The sequence below is a fragment of the Melanerpes formicivorus genome, unplaced genomic scaffold (genome assembly GCF_026170545.1).
Source record: "Melanerpes formicivorus ecotype bairdi unplaced genomic scaffold, bMelFor1.0.p_v2 SCAF_24, whole genome shotgun sequence".
Classification (NCBI taxonomy): domain Eukaryota; kingdom Metazoa; phylum Chordata; class Aves; order Piciformes; family Picidae; genus Melanerpes; species Melanerpes formicivorus.
The window spans coordinates 5,316,342-5,340,125 of NW_027142376.1; the positions used below are offsets into that span (position 1 = coordinate 5,316,342).

Genomic DNA, 23,784 nt, shown 5'->3' on the forward strand with positions numbered 1-23,784 from the left:
TTCTACAGTATTGTGCACTGCAAAGGCTGTAATTTTAGGGAGTGAACAAATGTAGACTCCAAACAAAGGAAAATTTAAATATGTCTAGAGGATAAGGCAATGCGAAACAAAAAGAAGGCAGCTGGGAGAAATTTGTGGAGGAACTGTATTATTTTAAGGGCAGTGACTGAGAAATAACTATGCTCAAGTCTCCAAGACCTGAAAGGTCCAGGACCTCAGAGTGCTGGAAGCTTTAGTACCTGTCCTTGTGATCTATCCCTCCAGCACAGCACGGTGGGATTTTGTAGTGCCCTCATCACTTCAGGTTGAACGCACCTGTTTTGTACATAAGCAGTCACCCATTGCTTACTGTCTCTCCTCTGCAGCCCAGCAGCCAACACAAAAGTTAATTCCACAGTGTTCAAGAGAAACAAAGCAAATTGCTTAACTGATGCTAATCAAAGCCATATTCTGCTAAGAGCCTTGGGAAATGCCCAGTGGTGCCAAAGGAGTGAGCCCGAAGAGGTAAGGGTGTGCTGGCTCTGCTCACGCTTAAGAAGCATGTGCTAAGGGTGTGACAGCAGCCCACTGGGGGAGTTAAAACTCCACTGGGCCAGTGTGACACACCAATCCCCATGAAATTATTATCTCAGTAGGATTTTAACCCAGAGGTCCTTGAAAGACCTCTTAGACTCCCCAGTCACATGAGAAAGGCTATTTAGCCAGCTTCAGCAATCCTGACAGATCTTGAGAGGGTCTGCACATGACACATGGCAGGAATTATTCTCTGCTTACTGTAGAACTGCTGTTACTGTTTAGCTCTTTGGGTAGGAGAGTCCAAAGTAGAGCCACATTGACTATGTGAAACTATGGCCACACCTGTGACTTCTCTGACCATTTGTACTGAGCATAAACAGAACTAACGTGATGACACTTAAGCTGTCAGGTGCACTGCCTCCAGTAGCTTGTAAAGGGTTGCTTTTGGAAGATGTGATTTAGCACAGACTGGGGTCTTTGTGTCAGTTTGGTTTGGTAGTTTTCAGGTTGCTCTGTTCTTTGCCTCATCTGCAGACTCCTTTGCACACAAAGCACAATATGGCCTAATCATGTGGACTGTGATGGGAACCCATCTGCCAGAAAATTTTGATATGTTTTTCACTCCCTCTATTGTGGAGGCTCTCCTCATCTCCTCTTGAGTAGTGTTGATGACCAATCTTTGCTGTTTCTCTGACTGAAAAGGTTCATATTGCTGGGGGAGGGGGTTAAGCACATTTTACAGAATAAGAACTAGCCTTTCTTTGCTTTGTCCTAAGTGCAATTCCAACTCTTCTATCAATTTCTGTATGAATTACAGGTTTTTAGAATTAGTTTCTCATCTGACAGGCTCATTCCAGTTTAGGCGAGAGACTGTTTTTGCAGATTTCCCTTTTAACTATTCCAGGTACAACAGTGCTCAGGATGTGGCTGTCCACAACACTAGTGGCCATACCTTGAAGCTGTTGTATTGTTTAGACTCAGTACCTCTATTAACTCAAATAGGAGTGACTTCAGCAAAGATAAAGCCCAACCTTCTGCAAGCAGACTTTGGATTTGGAATCCTAAAAGAGCAAGAGTTTCCAAGCCTCTGCACAGTGATGTACTGAGCTCCATCATGCTATGCTTATGGTCCTGAGTTATCAACCCAGCTTTGCAGTTGCCTCCACAGGAGGTCTGAGGAGAGAGCAGCTGCAGGGAAGTCAAGGCCAGAGCCACTCTCTATGAAAGGTCCCCAGTTGCCTTCCTCTAGTTGAAATGCAAATCAACATTTAGGCACAGTGAGCAGCAGGAAAGCTTGAAGTCCCAGGGTTTATACAGGTCTGTGTTCTGCTCACTGATGGTCAGTGCTGTGGCTTCCTGGCCAGTGTGAGACTCAGAGCATACTGCTGTGAGGTGGGGTGGCCAGCAGGAATGCCACACATCCGTCTTACACAGATGTTGTGGCCACAATCCTTTCCAGAGATTCTGATGTGCAAAAGGAAACATTATTCTTAAAAACTTTTGAAAGAACACTGAGGAATGGTATCTGGTTGAAGAGTATCAACATAGCTGTGTAGTATCAAGTTATTGGTGAAAAATACCTGCAAGGTAGGTCTGGCCCTGATGCCAACAGGAGCCTTAATCTTAAGATGTTATGTTCAAAATAGGCATTTCAGACTAGGTGTTCTAGAGGCAGAAGTCAAAAGGGCAACATGTTCAGAGGAATTCCAAAGGCAGAACTTGGTAGTTGGTGAGCACACTTGGTGACAGTGGCTGACTGGTAAAGCGAGGCTTCTTTTCTTCACCTCCAAATCACTTGTCAACTTATCTGGGTTTTCATATGGTATCTGATCTACATTGCACTAGGTTGCATCTATGTGTCCTGACAAGAACACAGGTGCAGAATATTATCAAGACCCAGAGTCCTGACAACCTGAAATAAATCACTGACCTGAAATACTTTGCAGTCTGTATGATGGTTCTTGTTCTACTTACAGCTGGGATAATGGTCTTCTCTACAATATACTGGTGTTGTTTTTGAGTGCTAAAGGAAGCCTACAACTTCATAAGCCTGTTTTACTGCTGTTATTAATATTGCTCTGGAAGGATTTCTGGAAGGTACATGGCAATTCCTTGGCAATTCCAATTGCTTTTTTCTTTTTGCCCCTCAGTGTCATTTCCTGGATCCACTTCCTCACCCGTGAAGTTCCTAAATTCCTTTCTTCCAGGGCACATTAAGGGCAGATGTAGGTCTAGTGATGATTTAGAAGTGAGAGAGGAACTGTGGACCAAAGCCTGTATTACCTGCATCTTACTGTGGTAGCTGCAAACTGGCACCAAAACTTCTCTGCTCTCTCCGTGCAGGGAGAAACGCTGTGCTTTTATACTTTGCTTTAGACAAAGGGCTGCAATTAAGACTTTTGTTGGTAAGACTTTGTCAGATAATTGCTTTGTTCTAGTGAAGTTGTTTGTGATTCTTACAGCTCCTACGCTGAGGACTGTAACTACCCTCCTGCAGATGCTGTCTTTGTCATATATCTCCTTAGAGCTACTCATACTTAAGAGTTCAGGAACTGCTTGGCTCACAGGTGACCCTGAGCTGTTAGATTATTAAAGCTCATAAATCCAATTGAAAGACTTTGGAATTTCCTCAGCCTGATTTTTTCCCTACAGTACTGTAACATGTGAAAGTAGTGCACATTCCCCACAATGAATCACAGATCTCAGGATAATCAACTCACTGCATTCCCTGTCTGGGACTTTCCCTCCTCCTCGTCGTCTTACCATTTTCTCTGTGGCCCATCCTAACACCACAGCTCACATGGTTCTTGCTGACTCTCTCTTTTTAATGCTCTTTCTCTTACTCACCACTGCTTCCTTTGTCTCTTTGCCCTATATTATACAAAATACTGTGATGCCTAGTTCCTACATCAGAGATGTGCTTCTGTCCAGAGCAACCCAGAGTTGCCTGCTGCCTGAATTTCTCCAGCTGTCATAGCTCTGTTGGCTGCAATATGACTGATTCAGAAGGATACCAGGCTGAGCCCTCTCCATGGCCTCTGGCTTACTGTGGAATATCTTCTGTGGAGCTGCCAGCCACCCTTTTAGCCCGTGAAACAGTCCCCTGTCCCTTCAGCACTGTGACCTGAAAGTCTTACAGTCCTCCTGTCTAAAAGCATAAATTAAGGAAAAAGCTACAACAGGAGGGATCGTTTGCACCAATGCTAGCTGGAGTTCAAACTCTTGCTCATCTTCATTTGAGAGTGACAACCGATCAGGAGCTACAGTTTCTTAAGGGGGATCAGACAAGTGTTTTGGTTTTATTTTTCCTGTGGGGTGAGGAACTACACACTGGAGTGTCCTTTTCAAGATGCACAGATACGGCACATCAAACACTTTGGGATTTCTAAAAGAAACTAAGAGGGGATTTGAAATGTCAAACACAAAGAAGTGGTGCTTTGCTTTTAGTGGGGAAAAAATACCCTCCTCAGCCCCTGTAGCCACAGAATATGTTTTTAAAGGGTTATTCATTGATCCTCCTCCAAAGACAGACTTTTAGGTTTAGGTTCCTGATCTTAATCCTAATTAAATCCATTGCAAAATTCTCACTGACTTCAGTGGGAAGAGCATAAAGCTGCAGTTTTTGTCTCAAATCTGAGCTAACAGTATAAGCTGTATGCCGATTGCTTGGTTAACCTTCCTTGGCTTGTGATGTTGTAGCTGGAATAAATGCTTTGCTTCTCTTCCTGAGAAATGTTTGAAACTTGGAGCTACATTTACATACTGTAAAAATGCTGTTTTAAATAAAAGTGCAGCATTTTTAAGTCCATCTGCAAATTCTGCATGATAAATATATTTTAAACAAACAAAAGACAACTTAAAAGAATAATCTCTTTTATGGAAGATTATTATAAAGTACATCAGCAGTTAGCTTATAACAAGTGTTATGCTTCAGCCTGAATCATTCCGTAATTCCAGCACACAATAGACTTTGTATGTTAGCTTTGTTTCACTGAAAAATGAGTAGAGGCAGAGGAAAAGTGCAACCAGACATGAGAGCTCCTATTAATGGATTAAATAATATTGCACGACAGTGTTGCTGTGACAGGAACCTCCTGTGACTGCAGAACTCCAGGAAATGTTTGACTGCTGTCACGCACTTCCAACCCAACGATGGTTTGGGAGAGCCCACTAAGGTTTTCTTGGTTTCTAAGTGAAATTGAGAGGACAGCGTGTGCGGACAGTGAACAAATGACACAGTCTGCTGTCATGCTTTGAAAGTTCCTCCAGCTGAAGCCTTTGCAGTTGCCTCTTGGAATGTTGTGTGCGTATAGGGGATGTATGCTTCACTGCTGTAGGGTGTTGCTGTTGCACAAGGGCACTTTGCAAGACCAGAGACCCAGGAACCATGCTCTCAGGGATTAGTTAGATGCTTTCTCAAAGAAAGAATTTGGAGAAATTGGTCTTGTGTCTATTCTTCGTTTGTGTTTGTGGGGTTTTTGTTTGGTTGGGTATTGTTTGTTTGTTTGCTTGCCTCTGAAATCTGGCTATGAAATACACAGGAAAAGGTGTCAGAGGTCTGAAAAGTTTATCAAATTCTGCCTCTGCTTAAACATTCAGCTTCTGCATGTTTCCAAATTGGCACATTGCCATGGTTCCTCACCTCTCAGACATGATTGTGCAATGATTGTGATTTTATCTTTTGCAAGGAAAAGTCCTGAAGAGGGGACGTAGGATGCATATTCTTTTAGACTCTAAAACTGACTCTTAGAAGGTCTGAAGTGACTTCTCAACAAAGGGAGGCAATTTCACCCCTTTCTCACATGCTGTGTTTGATGCTGCTCACCACTCTGAGTGGAAACACCAGCTCGTGTGATACTGGGGTGATGCTTTTCTTTCTTCTCCTATTTCCTTTGCTGTTGCTGTAGCTGGCATCTTTCAGCCTTTGAAAACTTGCCCCCAGCACATCCTGCCATGCAGGAGAGAGTGGATTGAACTGCCAGGGCTACAGCTTGGATGATTTTCATCTACTTACAGATATAACATACAGTTTTGGTGCTTCCCACTCTGAAGGCATTCCAGTATTCCGATGGTAGGAGACAAGTTGTGGACATGTGGCTGCTCTACATGTTCATTGTGCCTAGTGACCGGGGTAAGGTTTTGAAACATTCAACCCTGTTACCCCCTTTCCTACTCAGATAGGTGTGTTGCAGGCCATCTACTAAAGGCATGAGTGAGTAGTGCTTTTACATCCTGATTCTCTCCCTTAGGTGGGTACCCTAGTTGGGACAGAAAGGATGGTGAGGTGCAGCAGTCAAGTGAGGTCCTCTGCTTCACAGGGCATGTTCAAAACAGTTTTTATAGCCATTTTAGGGGATGAACTTTGGTCTGCAGTGGTGGTGGCTAAAAGAAACACTTCAAAACCAAGGACCTGGTCCTTCCCAGGTTGCCAGCCCGTAGCATGTTTCAGCTCAGTGCCATTTATAACATTTCTGCCAGCCTTTCTCCTTTCTTGCAACTTGCAACATGTAGTGTGGGAACATGTTAAATAATGACATTAAAAGTAGATGGTGCCAAATGCGACCACCCTAGGAGCAAGCCCCATGGGTAGGTGTATTAGAGCAGGGTTTGGTGTGCTGGCTGCATGCTGCTGATCACTTGCAACATGCACCAGGAGCCTGCTCATGCACACCCTGCTGCGGTTCACTGCTCACTGTATTCTTCCAGTCTGATGCCAGTCAGCCATCCCTGGTAAAAACAGGTGTTTGCTTCTGAGGGGAAAGAAGGATTCCAGGCATGCAAGGATAATACCTCCTGAAACAAATGTTTCTCCCCAGCCTTCAGTGTGTTTGTCTGTGTTTGAGTAGTACATGAATTCTTCTACATTAACTATGGCAAACTGCCTTCTGTAACAAGGACTTTCAGAAAGAGCAGAATGAAAGGAGTGCATTTGTAACCGTGCATGTTAAATAAGGATTGTCTGTCTGTGGGAGTTGGGTTATTTGTATTCCTGTAGACAGAAATGATCACTGTATTTCATAGGACCTTGTTGCTTTGTACTTATTGACTGTTTACTTTTCATCTTTAGGATTACTAATTGCAGCTAGTACCAGACGCTTCTGTCTCCTTTCAGGTTATTGTAGTAGAGGGCATTGTACCAGATGCATGGTTATTCACAGAGCATGCATTTCCAGCAGCTGAATTGCTGGATCTGCTCTAAATGATCTATGGCAATTACATTTGGCGTTGTACAGCTATAATTTTACTGCATATTAATAGCCACCTAGCAAAGAGCTAAATGCCCTTTTCTCAGCTGGGTGCAGGATGAATGCCTGGATGTGCTCAATTGGGTAAAACAAGGCTGGGTTTTTAAATGGATAGCAGGGGCTTTATGTATTGGAAACGCGTGTGCTGGTGAAATGTCCGTTTCCCTCTGCCTTGATGGTGCGCAGCGAGACTCCTGGAGAAATATCATCAAGCCAGATCCTAGATGGAGACATGCTGGGCAGAGAAAGGGGAGGGGGAAGGGGATCATGTGCCCCATTTTAAGTGGCTCATCTGCTACCACCCAAAATCTGCTGCAGTCTTTTTTATTTTTACCCCTTTCAGCAGATCGGTCGCTCGGTGTGGATGCTGCCAGGTTTCACCAGCAACAAGAATAATTAAACCCACCCTCCCTCGACCTTTCCTAAAGATGTCCTCTGGAGCCGAGAGCCCATTTCTTCCCTCTTTTGGGGGAGACTCGGGGGCGATGAGTGGGTGGAAGCAAATAACAAGGAATCAGAGGAGATTAATGAGCTTTCTCCTTATTAGAGCTGCGCCGTCCTTTGTCTCTACTCCCGGCTGGGGATGGGCTGACGGGAAGTGCTTGGGAGATTTGGGGGGGGGGGGGACGACAGTGTCACTAGAGGGGACGGCTTGGGGGAAGGACGGACAGACAGACAGACAGACAGACATACCCACCCCACACTCAGACAGATCCAGCTCCCGGCCGGGCAGCTAATCGCCCTGGCCCGGCCCGCGGGTGCCGGGGTGGGGTAAGGGGCGGGGGGCGCTGGGCGCGCACAATGGCGGCGGCGGGGCCGAGCGCTCCTGTGAAGTGGCCGAGTCAGCGCGGGCCGGAGCGGCGGCGGCGCTGAGCCCAGCGAGCGTGGAACCGGCGAGGAGCGACACGAAGCGCGCCGCTGTCTCCGGTCCGGGGCGCACCACGCTGCGTGGGCGGGGAGAGAGAGAAAGGGAGAGGGAGAGACTGGCAGACAGACAGTACAGCCGGGGAGCGCGGCAGATAAAGGACACAGGACAGGCAGAGACGAGCGAGAGGGGGGCCAGGCGGGCGCCGGGAGAGACCCGGGCAGAGAGGACAGGCAGCGACAGAGGCAGGGCAAGGCGACGGCAGCTCGGCGGCGGACCGGGGCCCCCGAGGCGGGTCGGGCGGCGCCGCGGCGGCCACCACGCCCGGCCGGCCCCGCGGCGCGGCGGATCTCCTGCCGCGGAGGAGGCGGAGGCGGAGGAAGCGACCATGTCTTTCAGGAAGACAGGCACTGTGCTGTAACAGCAGCGTTATCTGCAGCCAAATAAACAAACCAGCCAACCAAAAATACCAAACAAACAAAAAATAACCCGAGCCGCCAAGACGCTGCGGGCAGATCCCGTTTGCAGGCAAGGTAAAAGAAAACAAACCCGGAACAACAACAACAACAAAAACCCAAAAACAAAGCCAAAAGAGCCAAAGCAGAATCTGTAGACATTTGTGTGGCGTGATGTTCTTTGTTGTTGCGATTCTCACACCCCCCCCCCCCCCTTTTTTTTTTTCTTTCCAGCATGTGTTTTCTGTCATTTTGTTGGAGTCATTTCTCTCTCCCCCCCCCCCCCCCCCCCCCGCCTTCCCCCCGTGATCTTTTAATTTTCGAGGTCAGGGCGGCTTGAGCATGTGGAGCGGAGGGAGAGGGAAATAGGAGCTGTGCATGGAGCTGGGGCTTGCGTTTGTTACACGCGATGTGCAATTATTTATAGCAACTGCAGGATTCCGGCTCTAAGATGTGGTATTTAGCAGAGGGGGAGGGAGAAGAAGAAGGGAAAAAGGGTAGTGGAGAGGGGCAGGATGACACCGGTGCTAGAACCGGCGTCTCGCACGGGCTCTGGGAGCGGCAGGGGAGAGGTGGTGACGGCCAGGTACGGAGGGAAGGGCTCTCTGCGCGGATCTCGGTGTGGCCGGGCCGCCCCCGCGGAGGGAGGGCGGCGGTGGCGGCTCCGCCAAGTTCTCGCCGCCAGCCGGTCGTTCCTGCAGGGGTTTCTGTCGGGAGCGGCGGCAGGGCGGCCTCCCTCCCCCGGCGCTCGGCGTGGCGGAGGGTCGGGCTCGGCACCGAAGGTGAGGTGAGGTGTACGGAACGAGGGCGATGCGGTGCTCTCCTCGCCTCGGAGGCTGGCAGCGGGCTGAGGCTGGGCGGACGAGCGCCAGGGAGGGGAGCTGCGGGAGGAGAGTTGCCTCCTCCCAGCGGGCTCAGCACCGGAGGTGAGGTGGCTGAAGCCAGGTCCGAGCGCGGCGCGGTGCCCTCGCCCCGGAGCCGGGCGGTGGGCTGAGGCTAGGCAGGCGAGCACCAGGGAGCAGAGCTGCGGACGTAGATCTCCCTCCCTCGTCCCAGTGGTCCTTCTAGCTAAAATGTATCAAACTGCAAAAAAACTTCCAACTTTTACTCGTTGATTTGTGAACGACAGCGAGGGATACGCTTTAAAAGGAGGGAAAGCCGGGGCTCGTGTGATTGGTATTGTTCTCACGGGTAGCGACCTGCAGGTAACAGAGGCACTTGGTGCTTCCTCGGCATCTTTTCCTTTGCATGCAGTGAAGGAGCCTCGCAGCCCAGGAGTTACCGTCATGCCGTTAGGTACCCTAGCAGTCTGTTTTCATCTCGGAATAGTTCGTGCTACTTTGCTTAGTGTAATTCTGCCTACTCGTACGTGCGTTTCAGCGATTCCGCTTGGTGGTCTAACCAAGTCCTGCTCATCCAGTGCAGCCATTGCACAGTCTGGTTTAATTGTGGTGTTGTTTTTATTGTTTGGTTGTTGCTGGGGTTTTGTTTGTTTGGATTTGTTTTTTTTCGTATTCATTTACTGTTTCGGCGACGGACACAAACACACTCCAGGTTGGGGTACCTTTTCCCATGCTAGGTGTGTCTGCGGCTCGCTCCCCCTCCTGCCCCTGCGCTTCCAGGTGTGTGCGGTTTGGCTTGAGCTGCTCCCGCTGCCGCGAGTGACATTTCTGTGCGTGTGCCGAGGGGAGACAAAGGCGTTACAGAGCAGCACAAGTGTCTCCTTGATCACCTGTTTGACTTCTCTACCATCGCGCTGAGCTCGATGCATGCCCGTTGTGCGTCCTTCTAAATGGCATATGTAAATTCTAGGCAAGTACAAAGCAATTGAAGATGAGGGTGATGGGGAGGGGAGGGGAAAAAAAAAAAAAAAAAAGAAATTACTCTGAACTGACCTGCAACTTTTTCAGTCACATAATTTAACTGCACGCTGATTTTTGTTTTAGCAGTCTTCGTCACGGATCGAGGCAAGTTTGTGTGCACAATTAGGCTTGCAAATTGCAAATCTCGCACTGACTTTGCCTCTCAGTTCCCAGCTGGGCATGGTTACCTTGAGAGCTGTGGTATCAGCACTGTCAGAGCATGCTCCGGTGGGGAGATCGGGTGTGTTCTATTTTTAATACTATTTAATGAAGATGCTTCTCACTCTGCAATATAAGAAGCATAATGGAAGAGCAGAGCGATGATTGGTTATGGATACTGGAAAAGGAAAAATGCAAAGGTAAAAATGGGAATCCTTGAATATTTCTATTATATTAACAAAAGGAAATACAGCTGTGCAGGAAGATGATCAATTAGCTGGGTTTAAGTTGAACTGTTTTGTGGTGTATAAGACTTTAAAGTGTTTTTTTCTGTTTTAAATTCTTTTTAAAAGTTGTACGAAACAAACTGTAGCTAGGCAATAATTCTGTGCTGTTGATAAATCATTGTATGAGGTTTTGCTGAAGTTGAAGAAGACTTCTCCATCTCAATTATTTTTCTTCCTTTTTTTGTTTTTTTAGTATTGAAATGTCTTACAATGGAATAGTGCTAAGGAGCATCTTAATGTTTATTTTTTTCCTCTGTGGTAATGAGTTATTATGACTAACTCTTTATATTCTTATTGGGAGCCTCCTGAAGTAGGAGTTGAGTTTTTATTCCTTGCAGTTAAAAGTTAATTCAGTTGATATTAACAGCCATTGTTTCATGCAATGCTCACAGAACGCGAGCAGTTGTAAACCTTGAGTGATACCTGTGTAAAAGAGAGTCCCTGTAGATAACTGCAGAGTATGCTGTTGTTCAAGATACGTGTAGCTGCTCTTTCCAAAGTGCCTTGTTTAGTTCATGTGTCGATAATCAGCGCTATTACCTATTTGCAACAGTCTGTGCACTTGGATTAATGTAGAGAAACTCGCCTTGATTAAAGATGTCTTCTGTAAAACAGCTGTATTTTTCTCTGTTGCCTACAGTTTTACAGGATTGTGGTCTAAGAAAAATGCCTGAATACCCCTTCTGCTAAATCCTTTATCAAGCATTTCTTTATTTCTGTTCCGTGTGAGCCTATTTGACTGCCCCTGGGCTAAGTGTGCAAGTGAGGGATGCTCTGACAAGTGTTGCACTGCATCGCAACCACGAAGGAAAAACTTACATAAGGATAGTAGAGGAAATACAGGGAGATTTCTAATACAGATAGATCTGGGAGAGAGGAGAGAAGAACAGCAGCACAGTCACTTTGAAACTTTATCCTATTGGAGTAAAACTGTGGGCCAAATCATGTTTTCCTGATGGTGCTACTTTTCCTGTGAGCTTTACCGGGGTTATTTGCATGATTACAGTAAACCGGACTTGGGCTGATAAATCACTGTTATTAAGCAGAATTTCTGGGGGTACACAAGAGAAACCTAAGAAGTTTTAAAATCTGCTGCCCTCTTGGCTTCCTCCCAGGTTCTGATTTACTAACTTTAAACTTGTAATGAATGGGGCAAGGAGGTGGAAGTGCTGTGATTCTAGGTTGGCTTACAGTCTTGCTTTTCTCCTGTATGCATGGCTCTCCCTGCAGTCAGTGGGAGCTTTAAATTTGGAAGTGTCTTCAGGGTTCTGTTCAATAGTTTTATCTGTGATAAAGACAGGCACAGGGACAAATCTTCAGCAGCTGTAAATTGATGTAGTTCCATTGGTTTTAAGAACAGTATAGCTTTACACCAGCTGCTGATACACCCCTCTTCTTGTGACATACAGGATCTCTAAGTAGCATTGAGTGGTATTATCAATTTTGATGGCATTAATTTCAGAGCAGGAAAATGCTTTTGGCAGATTGGCAAAGTCTTGCTTATCGGGACTACTCACAAACGAGTGGCTTGATCCAGTGAGTGCTCCCAGCTCAATTTCTCTGCTCATTTGTAAAGAGAATTTGTAACTTACATGATTATTTAAAGGAAATGCTATTTGTGTTGAGCAATCTCTTTTCAAAAGCATCATGAAAGATTGGCCAGTTGAGAACTAATGTAACTGCCGTGCAATAAACTTGCAAAATCTGCTTGTCCCCTGCTTGTTCATTTATTAGCTTCGAAACTCTGTATTAATGTTCTCAGCAGGTAGTAAGTCAAGCAAATGGGTCACTTTTTCTTCTAGAAGATTGAGGCATTCATCAAACAAGTAATACATGGCAGAGAGTCTCTATGTTCCAGTGAAGAGCGCTTGGCTCTGAAGACTTAAAGTGCTGTCTGTGAACATCTTTGTGTCTTGTCTCTGTATGGTAATGTGTGTTTCTAGCGTGCCTTCTGTTTTGATGACAAACCACAGCACAGGTAAGTAGGATTTTCCCCATTTTGAGGTTGGGTGAATTGAATTGCAGATAAATCATGCAAACCATGTGAGGTCATGCATCTAGGTTTTTTTGACAGTCATCGAATGAGACCGATTCCAGACTCCAGCCTTGTGCGGGTCACCCATGGATGATAAGGCTCCCAGATTAATTGCTGGGTTTTGTTTTGCTTTCTGGTTCTTGCACCTCATGCATGAAATGGTGTCTTTCAGAAGCATGTAGATGTCAGTAAATTTGCATGTTTGTTTTTAACAATTACAGATATTTTGGTTTTATGTCATTTAATTCTGAGCTCTTCTGTCAAGGAAATGCTTCAGAGCAAGTTCAAGGAACAACTTCTGTTTGATCCTGTTGTGTCTTCTTTTAAAGTGTCTTAAACATGCCTATAAATCCAGGTAGACACACTGGTGACTGTTCATAGACAGGCTATGTTTTTCTTGGTTTCTTGCTTGAACGAGATTACACCCAAATCAGAGCAGCAGCCACTCTGGTTTGCATGAATGTACCAGCGTGTGCGCACACGCTATTCATCAGAAAAATAAGAAGGGCATTACACCCTAACTACAATACTTTGTTTTAATTAAGACTCATTTTTCTGATGAGCAATGTCTATGATGTGTTCTTGCCCTATCAGTCCTCCTTTGTCAGTAAAAGTCCAAACCGCTTAATGATAGGATTTAAGAGCTAAGCTGCTTGTAATGTTCTTAGATGCTTGGAGTAACTCCAGTCTTGTACTCCATGTTCTCTCATAGTGGTTTTACAGTAGGTAAACTCAGTTGTACATTGCCTGTGACTCTATGTAAGAGTGCTGCCTATAGAGAAGTCTCTTACATTTTTCTGTATTTTACCTTCATTTACAAGAGTATGTAAATAATTTTATTAATACTTTCTATGTGGCATATACTCTCCAGAGCTAGAAATTGCATTAATTCCAGAAGTATTGGAGCTTTGTGTAGGGCAAAAACCCTGAGCAAACACTTTCATAATGTTTTACTGCAGTTGCCCTCTTCCACCTGTTAATAATGCTGCCAGTTTTTACTCCTGCTTCCTTTTTTGTCACTGGTATGGTTTCCAGGATTTCAGTGCACTTCTTTATCCTTCCTTGGAAAAAGGAGTTGCAGAAAAGATCTCTTTTTAATTCTATGGTGAGATCTTTAAATCATGTTAGATCCTTCCAGATTCCTAAATAAGTAATAAGCTGGTATATGAAAATGTTGCATCACTTTTTTCACTTCCCTCTCCTCCCCCTCTTCCAACCCCTCCCCCCCGACTTTCTTTCTTTTTACCCTCGTACACCTGAATTCCCTGTTGCTGAGAGGAAGCTGTGGACTAAATACAGAGAAACAAGTCACAAACAGAGTAACATTTTACAGGAGTGAGTTCGTAAGGGCTGTTTAGATGAAGTAATTGCTACTGTGCTAAACGTGGTGAAATATACTAAACACTAGGCAGCCCCCAGGTTCTTCTGTCAATATTGAAGAAGCTATGAAGTGTGAGAGAGTGGTAATGTACAGCATGACTTAGCTGAAATGCAGAAGGCGTAGTTAGGCAGTGACAGCTGGGAATTTGAAATTTATGATTTGGGTATCCAATGACTTTCTGAAGCAGGGGGTTTGGAGTATTTTCTATTCACTGGCAGTGTCTGGAGGCAGTAACCACATAAGGCTGTTCTCGGGGCAGACATGTTCACACAGCACATGTTGAAGTACGTAAGGCGAGAAGTGCGTTTTTATAAGCGAAGGAAAGTGCTTACAGAGAACCTGGGATGCTGTTAGGCTGCTTTCTCCACATCAGATGTCAGCTCCTGATCTTTTCAGGCCAAGAGTCACAGTTAACAAGAAGAGAAAACAAAGGCCTATGAAAAGCGTTCTTATTATTTACTGCTTTCAAATATATGTCTCATTTAGTCTTGGGCAATGCTGTGATTTATTGTGAGCTGTTTATACAGTGCCTGTGCTAAAATTCTAGAAGCTTAGGAACGTCATCCAACTGATAAAACCGCCTCTTTCCTAAATTGGATGCCTTCAAGCTTTCCAGTCAAAGGCAAACTTAAATAGTCAGCAGGATGGTATTAAAATAGTCAACAATTAAACAAAAAAGACCCCAAAACTGCCTTGCACACCCCCCTTCCCCCACTGCTGAATTATCTGTTTATTGCTCAGTGGTTTTCAAACATAAACAGCAAATATATTTGAATTGTCTACTTTCAAGCTTCTGTTTCACCCCCAATTTAATGGCCACACAGCAGTGATTTTTATTTGTCTTTCCTGCATTCATAAAATCATCAGAGCCAGTTTTATGTTCCGTTTGCAAAAGCATGCCTGAGCAGCTCACAATTTTGTCATTAATTAATTAATCCTGTTGCGGGGTTGGTGTTTGGTGTTTTTGTTTGCCTCCTGAGTTGAAGTCCCCCTGTGCCTTCAGCAGAGCAAGAATTGCATTGTTTTGGGTTTTATTTTCATTGCGTCATTAAGCATGGGAGTCAGTTTGGGATGCTTTTCCTTGCAGGAGTGCATGCATCTTGGTTTTGGAGCCTTGCAGAGCTTCTCATGGTGCAATGCTTTATTTAGTGACGAACACGATCACGATTTGTTCCCGAGCAAAGAGAGCTGGCAAAGCTTTTCAGCTGCATGAAGCTAATGCAGATAAACTGCAGTGATTAGAAGCATGTTATGAATTCAATTGAATTGTTACATAGCTAAGTGCTCCATGCCAATTAATACTGAATTCAGTGGAAAGTTTTACCGGGGAGCAGATTTTGGGGGTGATGCTTCATGTGAAGTAGGTGCAGCATGAGGCACTTCTGGAGAAAATGCCCACTTGGGGTGTTTGTGCCACTGAACTTCACTCCAAATGCTTTGCCTTCAGTGGCACAAATTCTAACTTGTGGTGGTTCAAACTAAGCTTTAAGGCTTTTCCATTTTCAAGTGATTGTTTCATTTCTAAATACATTGCCATTGGCGTAACATTCAGAACAGTTTGAGGTTGCTTAATGTATTATAAAAGTATTTGTCACAGAGTCAGAAATGTTTATGGTGTCATAAAAGCTTCAGGAGAAACACATCAAATAAATTGGTCCACTCTAAAGGCTCACTGCAGATTTTAATGTAAGCCCGGGAAATGTTTTGAGAGCTTTATAATTTGTGTGCTTTATAAGCCATGAAATCTGAGGTGAGTGGGTCTGAATTTCATGCTTTTGGGTTTTGTTCCTTTAAGAAAAATTCAGAGCTTTCCCCTACCAACAAAAAGAAAATGGTGAACATAGATCTACAAGGAAAGGATAATGAGTAACTCAGGGCACCTAAGAGCATCAGTTTTTATAACGTACTACCACGAGGAAAACAACAAAACCATGTTTGTATCCTGTGTTCTTTCTAGGGAAGCTTTAATTCATAGAAAACAAATCTATGTAAATGGGACAATGCATCCTATTTCCCAGCTTTCTACATCTCGGTGTGCTTTCCCACTTTGGTATAGCAGTCTGCTCTGCAGCCGAGCAGCAAAATGGAGTGGTCTCTAGTGACAAGAATGGTGGCAAGCAGCATAAGAATCCTGTTAGAAACTGAAGACAATGAATTATTACTGATGCAGAAGATAACTTTTGTTGAATTGGCATCCTGATGAAAGTGACAGCCTTTGAAAGTCCTTAGATGACCCACCTCTTGAAGCAACCATCTCAAAATCAGAGGCTGCGGTAAGGGAGTGGCGGAACAAGGAGTGTAATGGAGGATTAGCAGCAGTGGTGCTGCTTGTTACGGGGCAGCAGAGGTAGGAGGGCAGCAAAGGGAAGGAGGGCAGCAAAGGGAAGGAGGGCTTTCAGGAGATACTCTCTGGATGGCTCAGAACATACTTAGATGCAGAGCCTTTTTAGCAGTATCATTTGGGTCTGATTAAAAAAGAAAAATACGTTAAAAGATGCTCCTTAGGCGTGCAATACGATCCCTGTGCTTGCGTGGAGGATCAGGACAAAGTGGCTGCTCTTCTGCAATCACACTTCATCTCTTCCAAACTGAAGTTACAGGAACTTATCTGCGTCCCTGCGTCCTTTGAATTTGGCTGTTGCAGAATTGCTCCTCTCTGCCACCTACCTGGCAGAAGAGAAAGGAAGATAACAAAATTGTTGCCAAGCTCTGTGGGCAGCTACACGGCAGGATACTTCTTAGCCTGGGTTAATGTCATCGGTGCTTGGAGCTGGTAGGTGAGTCCTGGGGAGACATGCAAGATCATAGGCTCCGTAACACATGGCCAGTTCTTCTAGGTGAATAAATTGATTTCTGTCCTTAATAGCTCTTGTGTTGGCATGCCACTAACAACAGACATCAGTCAGGTTGCAATAGCATAATGTGCTCTGTGACGACATACATTCGCACCTTCCTGTGAAGGACTTGGCATTAATGGAGGCTTGGTCCAAAAGAGCAGACCGAGCCCCCAGTCCCTGTGCAGCAGGTTGGCTGCCCGTGGCTGTGCTGTGGGTGAGCAGCCAGCTGTAGCGCTGGGGCTGTGGTTTCTGCAGGCACACAGTCCGCGCCTGCCCTCGTCGCGAGGGTTTCCGCAATGCGGGAAGAAGATGCGGCAGGCACCTACCTCTTTCAAAGCCCACATAGTTCTTTGATGTGTTTGTTACTCCTCGGGGTTTTCTTCAGGAAGGAGAACAGAGAACATAATTTGCGCTCACGAAGGCTAATTATAATTTTCCTTCTACAGATGGTTTCTTAGAGAGCTGCACCTTCAAAGAGCTGCTGCTGACTCCGTTCTGGTGTTACCGTTAGGTTCAGTGTCCAGGAAACGAAAGTCAAAATGTAGATTCTTTGGGCACCTTTTCCTGTTTGTTTAATAACGTCTGCTTGTGTCACATCTCTAGCATCAGGTACTTCAAAGCCATTAGTGTTGAAACTGCAGAAGTACAAAAGCACATCAAGAAACAAGATAGTAAAATTCTGCTTCTTAACAAAGCATTTTATTGATTAAACAGCAACATATCGAGATGTGGAAAACCAAAATCCATTCTAATTGCTTCAGTACTTGGAGAGCAGCTGCAGTAATGCTCGAGCCTTTGACTTGCCCAAAAAATGGCAGCAGACTTGAGCAGTGCAGTTGTGTGTTGCAGGTGAATTCTGTGGCATGGAAACACATTTGCTGGGTTTGCATTGACTTGGGATCATAACAAAAGAGGAGCATAAGGGGCCTAAGTATGGTCTGATGCATAGTCAGATATGGCCCTAGAATGTATCATTCATTAGCTCTATGTGGGTAGTTAAGAGTGAGGCTGGCAGATGATGCTGTAACCTACCAGTGCTCCTCAGAACATCATCTGCATATACAAGCACTTTCGATGTCTATTCACTGCCAGGCAGATGATTTTAATCAAAGGACTTCAGAGGTTCCATTTTTGACCTCTTCTGGTTTATTCTGGGGCCACCAACTTGACATGCTGTTGTTATTAAGCACTGTGAAATTGGAAACTTGAGATAATTTCAAGTAGCCTTAGAATCTGAGCAGAGGAAAATAAAAATTATGAAGGGGAGCTACTGATGAATTCTTCTGGCAACAGCGGAGTGTGTAAAGACAAGCACACTGAAGTTAGCGGAATTACTGCATCCTTAGATGTAACAAAGTGTATCTTCCTTAAAACCAGTCCCTAGCCCTGACATTAAGGTTGTTCAAAGTACAGGAAGTTAAATATTTGCTGCAGTCCTAATATAGACTCATTTTGTTTCTTCATGTGTGCATTTCAAGCAGTCTCTGACATGGATGTCTCTGCCTTTTCCTGGCTGCTTCCACGCGTGCAACATCTCTCTCTGTTCTTACATCTCCTGACCATTTTTCCTACTGAGTCTTGTCGTCTTTGTGCCCTTTCTGTGAACCAGCTCCTCTGACTTTTCTAGGGTTTGCTTCATTTGCTCACATTCTCAGCTTTTTGGGTATTTTTTGTTCTTACCTCTTTCTGTATCAGTTGCTTGCCCTGCTTTGAAAAGGCTGAAGACTCAGATTTATTCAGCCTGTAGTACAGCATTTAAAATAACAAACTGACTATCCAGACACATACAGAATGGAAGTAACATGCTCTATAAGCGTAGACCATCATTATTCAACATCTGCAGAGATTCCCAGATCTCTTGTACTATGTTTTGGTATTTCTGAAGGAGGGAGTGCCAAAATAGCTCTGATTGCATCTGTGAAACAAAAGAGTTTGTGCTGGAATCTAGAAGACCTTTTGGACTTCATGTACACAGCTCATATCATGTACCTGGGTGCCTTTGTGGCCTCCACTCAAATTCAGTAGCTTCATAGCATCGTGTGTATGTTTGGTGCTCCTGGAAAATGTTGTGTCCTGAACTCCCCATCTATTTATGTAGGTCATTTATTTAATTCCTCCATTGTCTATTGCTTAGAAAATAAAGCATGATAGAAATGACACAAAATTAAATGCCTTTGACAGAGTGCTTCTTGTCCAAGACTTGTCCAGGGGTTCTCTGACCTTTCAGATGGACCTGCTCTATGTGGTGTGAGCAGGAGATCTGAACAGCTAGGCTAGCATCTACTGTAGTGAGTTTGATACAGTTCACTGTGTCACTGAGTTGTGCAATGAGAAGAGGGAGAAATGGATGGAAGTCTTACATGCAGAATTATTTCAGGTCTATACACTTGTTGAATAATGTTGGAAACTGCACCACAAGCTAAAGGTCACATATTTTTCTCATAGCTTTGATCAAAATGACTGCATAGCCCCAGGCCTGGCCAGGAGTAGAGGAGACTGGTTGATTGTAAAGGTACTTACTAAGACATCTTAGCTGACAATAGTTGAGGACCTGTACTAAACACATAATTGTGAAATATGATTATAGAACCTCCTTGTTGAGACAGGGAAGTAAGGGAGCTGTTGGCTGCAATGAAGCAGAATTCTGCTGTGTTTGGAGGAGCATGGTTTGCTGCCATCATCAGACTTTCTTTTCCCCCTGCAAATCTAATTTTTTATCTACTTTTTTTTTTTTTAATCCTGTTGTAGCTGAGCTGTGTCAGAAGAAATGCCTGTATTCAGCTGCCAATTAAGCAGCTAATTCAGTTATTTGTTTATCAGTAATCTGATTACCATTAGTGTCTAGTTCACTAATTGCCTGCTGTACTCTGTCAGTTTACTATGGAAGTAACATTCTGAATATTCCAAAACCTAATAAAGAAAATCATGTCAGCAGTCTGAGCAGATGATGTACAGTAGTTATGAACTGATTCTAAATTCTTTCTGTGGGTTAAACTCCAGACAGCTGGAAAGTCAGCTCAGTTATCTCTCAAGCAGCAGGGAAATTGAAATCACTCAATAGTTAAAGGCAAAATTTTGTGCTATGTGGAATCATTCCATATTTTACAGGGATGTGGTACTAACAAGTCATTTATTCCACAAACACTGGTGCCAATACTCTCCTCAGTGTACCCAGTGCTAATTAAATTTTTGAGTTGGGCTGTTTGCTAAGGAGATGATTTGTGATTTTTTAAAAGCATTTGTGTAAATTATCTGCAGTGGTACAGGCTTGGAACTCAGTGAGCTAGGCTTGTGTTTTTTTTCCACATAGCCTAGGTTTAAGTTGACTGAAGGAAAGCTCTTGCCTTTATTGACTTGGTTCTCTAGTCTTGATCTTTGCAAATAAAGGCATGACAATGTTAGGCCATATAAGCCTGCTGCTGCAACTCAGAGGAATATGCAGCTGGATTCTGCTTCAGTATCAGGGAGCTGGTAATGGCTGGAAGATCCTTCCAAAATCTGCATCCACCTCTTCTGTGGTCTCTTAAGAAATAACACTTCTATTTCTGAGTAAAAGCACCTTGAGGTGTTTCCCAAATGACTGTATTAGCAGTCTTTATTGTCCAACTCCATGTGCTGTACCAATATCCTGGTAAAACCCCACAGATTTCCTGAAAAAGACATTTTCCAAAAAATCAGAGACAGGTAACCAGGTGTGTCATGAGGGAGGGACACGAAACTTTTTCAGGAGGGATTGGTCTGCCATGAGACAGTAACTTGAAGAAAGATACCAGAGAATTAGAAATCCCTGCTCTTCAATTTATTACTTTTTTTTCTCCCCTTCATAACATTCTCCATCACTGAATTTCCCTTCCTCACCTTCAGCTGTAAGAAGTGTGGATGTACCTTGGGAAGGAGAATAGGCAGCCAGCCAGCCATCTTTTGTCAGTGTGAAACTTAGACAAAGATTCTTTTGGGGAGTGAACAGAGGGAGAGAACAAAAGGAGTTGTTTGGGTTTGTTTTAAACAAAACCCCACACTTTGGGCATCACTTGCTCTCCTGACTGAAAAGTAAGCTGTCCAAATGCCAACTGCCATCCAAAGTATGTCTGTACAATATGCTGGTGGTGGTGCTGCATGACAGACAGTGAAAATAAAGCCAGTGGTATAAATGAATATTCCCAGCAAGGCTTTGGGAAGCACTGGGAGTGCATCCTAACTCAGGTAATGAAAGCAGACTCGAGGTGGAATTGACCTGCTTGTCCTGGCCAATGGCCTTGTGCAGTTTGCATGGGTGCTCTGTAGTATCCTTTAATGGGTCTGCAGCTGATGTTCTCCAGCCTCAAGACACCCCAGAGAAATACTCCTCCTGTATAAGTGAAATAGGAAAAGACAGTTTGAGAAGTGTAGGCACTGCTAAGCAGGGCAGTGGAAGAAGTGCCAAGAGTGCCACTCCATTTCCTGTAAGCATAGCCAGCACTTTAGTATTTAGATGCTGATGTGACTTCTGGTTTTTCCCTGTGTGTGCTGTCAGTGTTCTGATGCAAGCCTGTGTGCTGTTTATTTCCCAGTTAATTTTTCTTAGGAAGTAAGTCTGAGCCACTGTTCTATGTTACTTGTGAGTGCTGTTGCAGTCTCATTAGGTTTGTAGCCGAGCGGATCCTCTAGACAGAACTTTGTGTAAATGAGAGCGTTTCTCTTGCTCTTTCCTACCTCGCTCCTCAAACACTTTAGTCAGAGGCTACAGTTAATTGTAACGTGCTTCAAGAGGTCACAGAAAGAAACATGGAAATATTTCCCTGATTATTACTACTATTGTTAAAAGTGCTGCACTTCTGGGTTTCTTGTGAAATGCCTCCTATCTTATCTAGGAGAAAAGGCTTTCAATATGCTAATGGTTTCATTAGTGGCTCCTTTTTTGTACACACACATTCACCACCTGCCTCAAAAATGTTTTGGCTTAAAAAGGGGCACTTTAGAGGGGAAGGTGCCAGTGAACGATGGCCAGGAGCTGAGGAAGAGGATGCTGATTAACCTTCTAGCTCTTGTTTTGACAACCTTTGTTACTGATGTAACTTCTGTATCCCTCAGTGTCCTCATCTGCAAGGAAATGTTTTTTTTTTTGCACTTAGATTCCCTGAAGATGTGGGTTTTCCCTCCTTAAGTAGAAACGTTGGCGTTTTAGAATCAAGAGGCACTGCAGGAGTGTGCACTTCACTTTTGGTGTGCTAATATTGGCAGACCGCATAGAGTTGTGGTCGCTTCCCAAGTTAGCTCAGTCATGGCTGTGATTTGTGTGTAGTCTGTCCATCCACAGCAAATATGGAGGCACTTTCCTGTTGCTGTTACTCTGCTGTCAGGGATGGCTGTTGCTGCCTTCATTAAGTGGTCCATTTTGGGGCAAGTCATGCCATAACATGTTCCTGCTAGTTTTAGTGGGTGATAATGTTAAGAATTTCAATAGGTGAAAGGTAAACAGCATTTGAAAATCAAAAGTCACCATAGATTAAAAGCAAAATTATCAGAACCACATTACAATTGAAGAGTTGTAGAACTTGAGGCAAAGCTTGCGAGAACAGCTAGGTTCCTTTCAGCTGCTTCAGTTTCTATTTTAAGTCTAGAAATATGTGTGTATGTATAGCATGGATTCAGGCTTAGCCAGGATAGGTTTTTGAACAGAATAGTGGGTTGTTTTTTTACTAGACCTGATGATTCCTGCAAGTGCAAAGCCTGCATCCACGAGTGTGGTCACGGCCTGTTGTGTTGTAGACATGGTAGTTCACCTCTTGTGCCTTTACCTTGGTGTTGTGTCAAGGGTTTATCAAAGGTCATCTCCCTTTGCTAAACAGCTCTATCTAATTCCTGATGCTAAATCCCACTCAGCATTTCAACAAGAGTAGGTTTGCTGATGCAGATGTGACTCTAACATGATTGTGATTTAAAATGAATCCTTGATGTGTCTCTTTGTTACAGGTAAACATTTTTCTAAGCAGGTTTGAAGTGTGTCATGAAAATTTATGATTACAATGATTGCATAGATATAAGGATTTATTCACCTTGTACATCTCTGTTTGGGCTTTGCAGCTTTTATCTTGAGACTCCAACTGTGCACTAGAATCCCTTGTTTCTCACTTGACAGAGTTTTTCTGGAGGCTGATATGCAGAAGTTGTGGGCTCTGTATGTGTAAGAGGTCCTGGTTTTTACCTGTTAAGCTTCTATGGCATCACAGTTTCACTGCTGGATGTGGCCTGGGTGTCACTGAAGTCTGTGTACTGACATAACCAGTTCTTCCGGCCACTGGCTTGTATGCATAGTGCTGCCTCAATTGGTGGCTTTGGGATAAAAATACAATTTTATTTTGTCTTTTTAAAGCCCCCAGTTCTCATAGGTCTTTTCCAACCTGGTTTATTCTATTCTATATGACTACTCAATGCCATTAGTTTTAGGTTCAGTGCTACTGTAGGTTCATTTTGAGGAGCACCTTTGGTCACCATGCAGCAGGTACCCTCCTTAGTGTCAGTTTGCATCTCCTGGCCCCCTGCCTCTCCACAGAGGCACCACTATGGATGAGGGACTTGGGACAAGTATGTGAGCTGCTTTTCCAGTTTTGTTCTCAGCATAAAGGAAGGGTTTAACTTAAAACAGGAGTTTATCCATTTATCTTTTCCAGCTACACTGGAGCATTGTGCCTCTCCCTGGTCTCCAAGTTTTCTGCTACTACTGGAAATATTACAGTTCCCTGCTTGCTGCAGCTAGCTCCAGCCATTCTTTTTGTTATTAGTAACACCCTGTTTCTCTGCCCCTCGGTTGATACTGTTGATACTGTGACCTAAGCCATTTCCTGCGCCTCTGTGAACGCCTCTATGCCTCTCCTCTCTTCCTTGTCTGTACAAGTGCAGCTTCCCTATTCTACAGAGTTCTTTGTTTGCTTCTTTAATAGTTTTTTTTATGTTGTCAAAAATCTGTAATATGTCTTTAATTTTGGAAAAAGAAAAAAACAAAACAGAAGAAAAACCCCAGGAGGCTGGAGGCATGAAGTCCACAGCCAGATTTGGTAACAAAATGAGCCTGTCAGCAGTAAAACATTAATGTATTTAGCATTAATTTGCTCTTTGAAAGGTAAGATGGGCTGATAAAACCTTTTCTATCAGACAGGAGAGCT

The 23,784-nt window shown here is 44.2% G+C and overlaps 1 protein-coding gene across 17 annotated transcripts in view; it reads left to right on the plus strand.

Annotated features, from left to right (window-relative positions):
* ARPP21 (cAMP regulated phosphoprotein 21) overlaps positions 1-23,784 on the plus strand; it is a 210,131-nt gene that overhangs the window by 57,837 nt on the left and 128,510 nt on the right. For 10 of the 17 annotated variants that reach the window (XM_068152694.1, XM_068152711.1, XM_068152708.1 and 7 more), the window contains exon 1: positions 10,065-10,302. The exons of 1 other annotated variant lie outside the window; for it this stretch is intronic. The gene's annotated coding sequence lies outside the window, so the exon portion shown is untranslated. 6 more of the 17 variants (XM_068152697.1, XM_068152703.1, XM_068152695.1 and 3 more) reach the window with 3 other exon arrangements.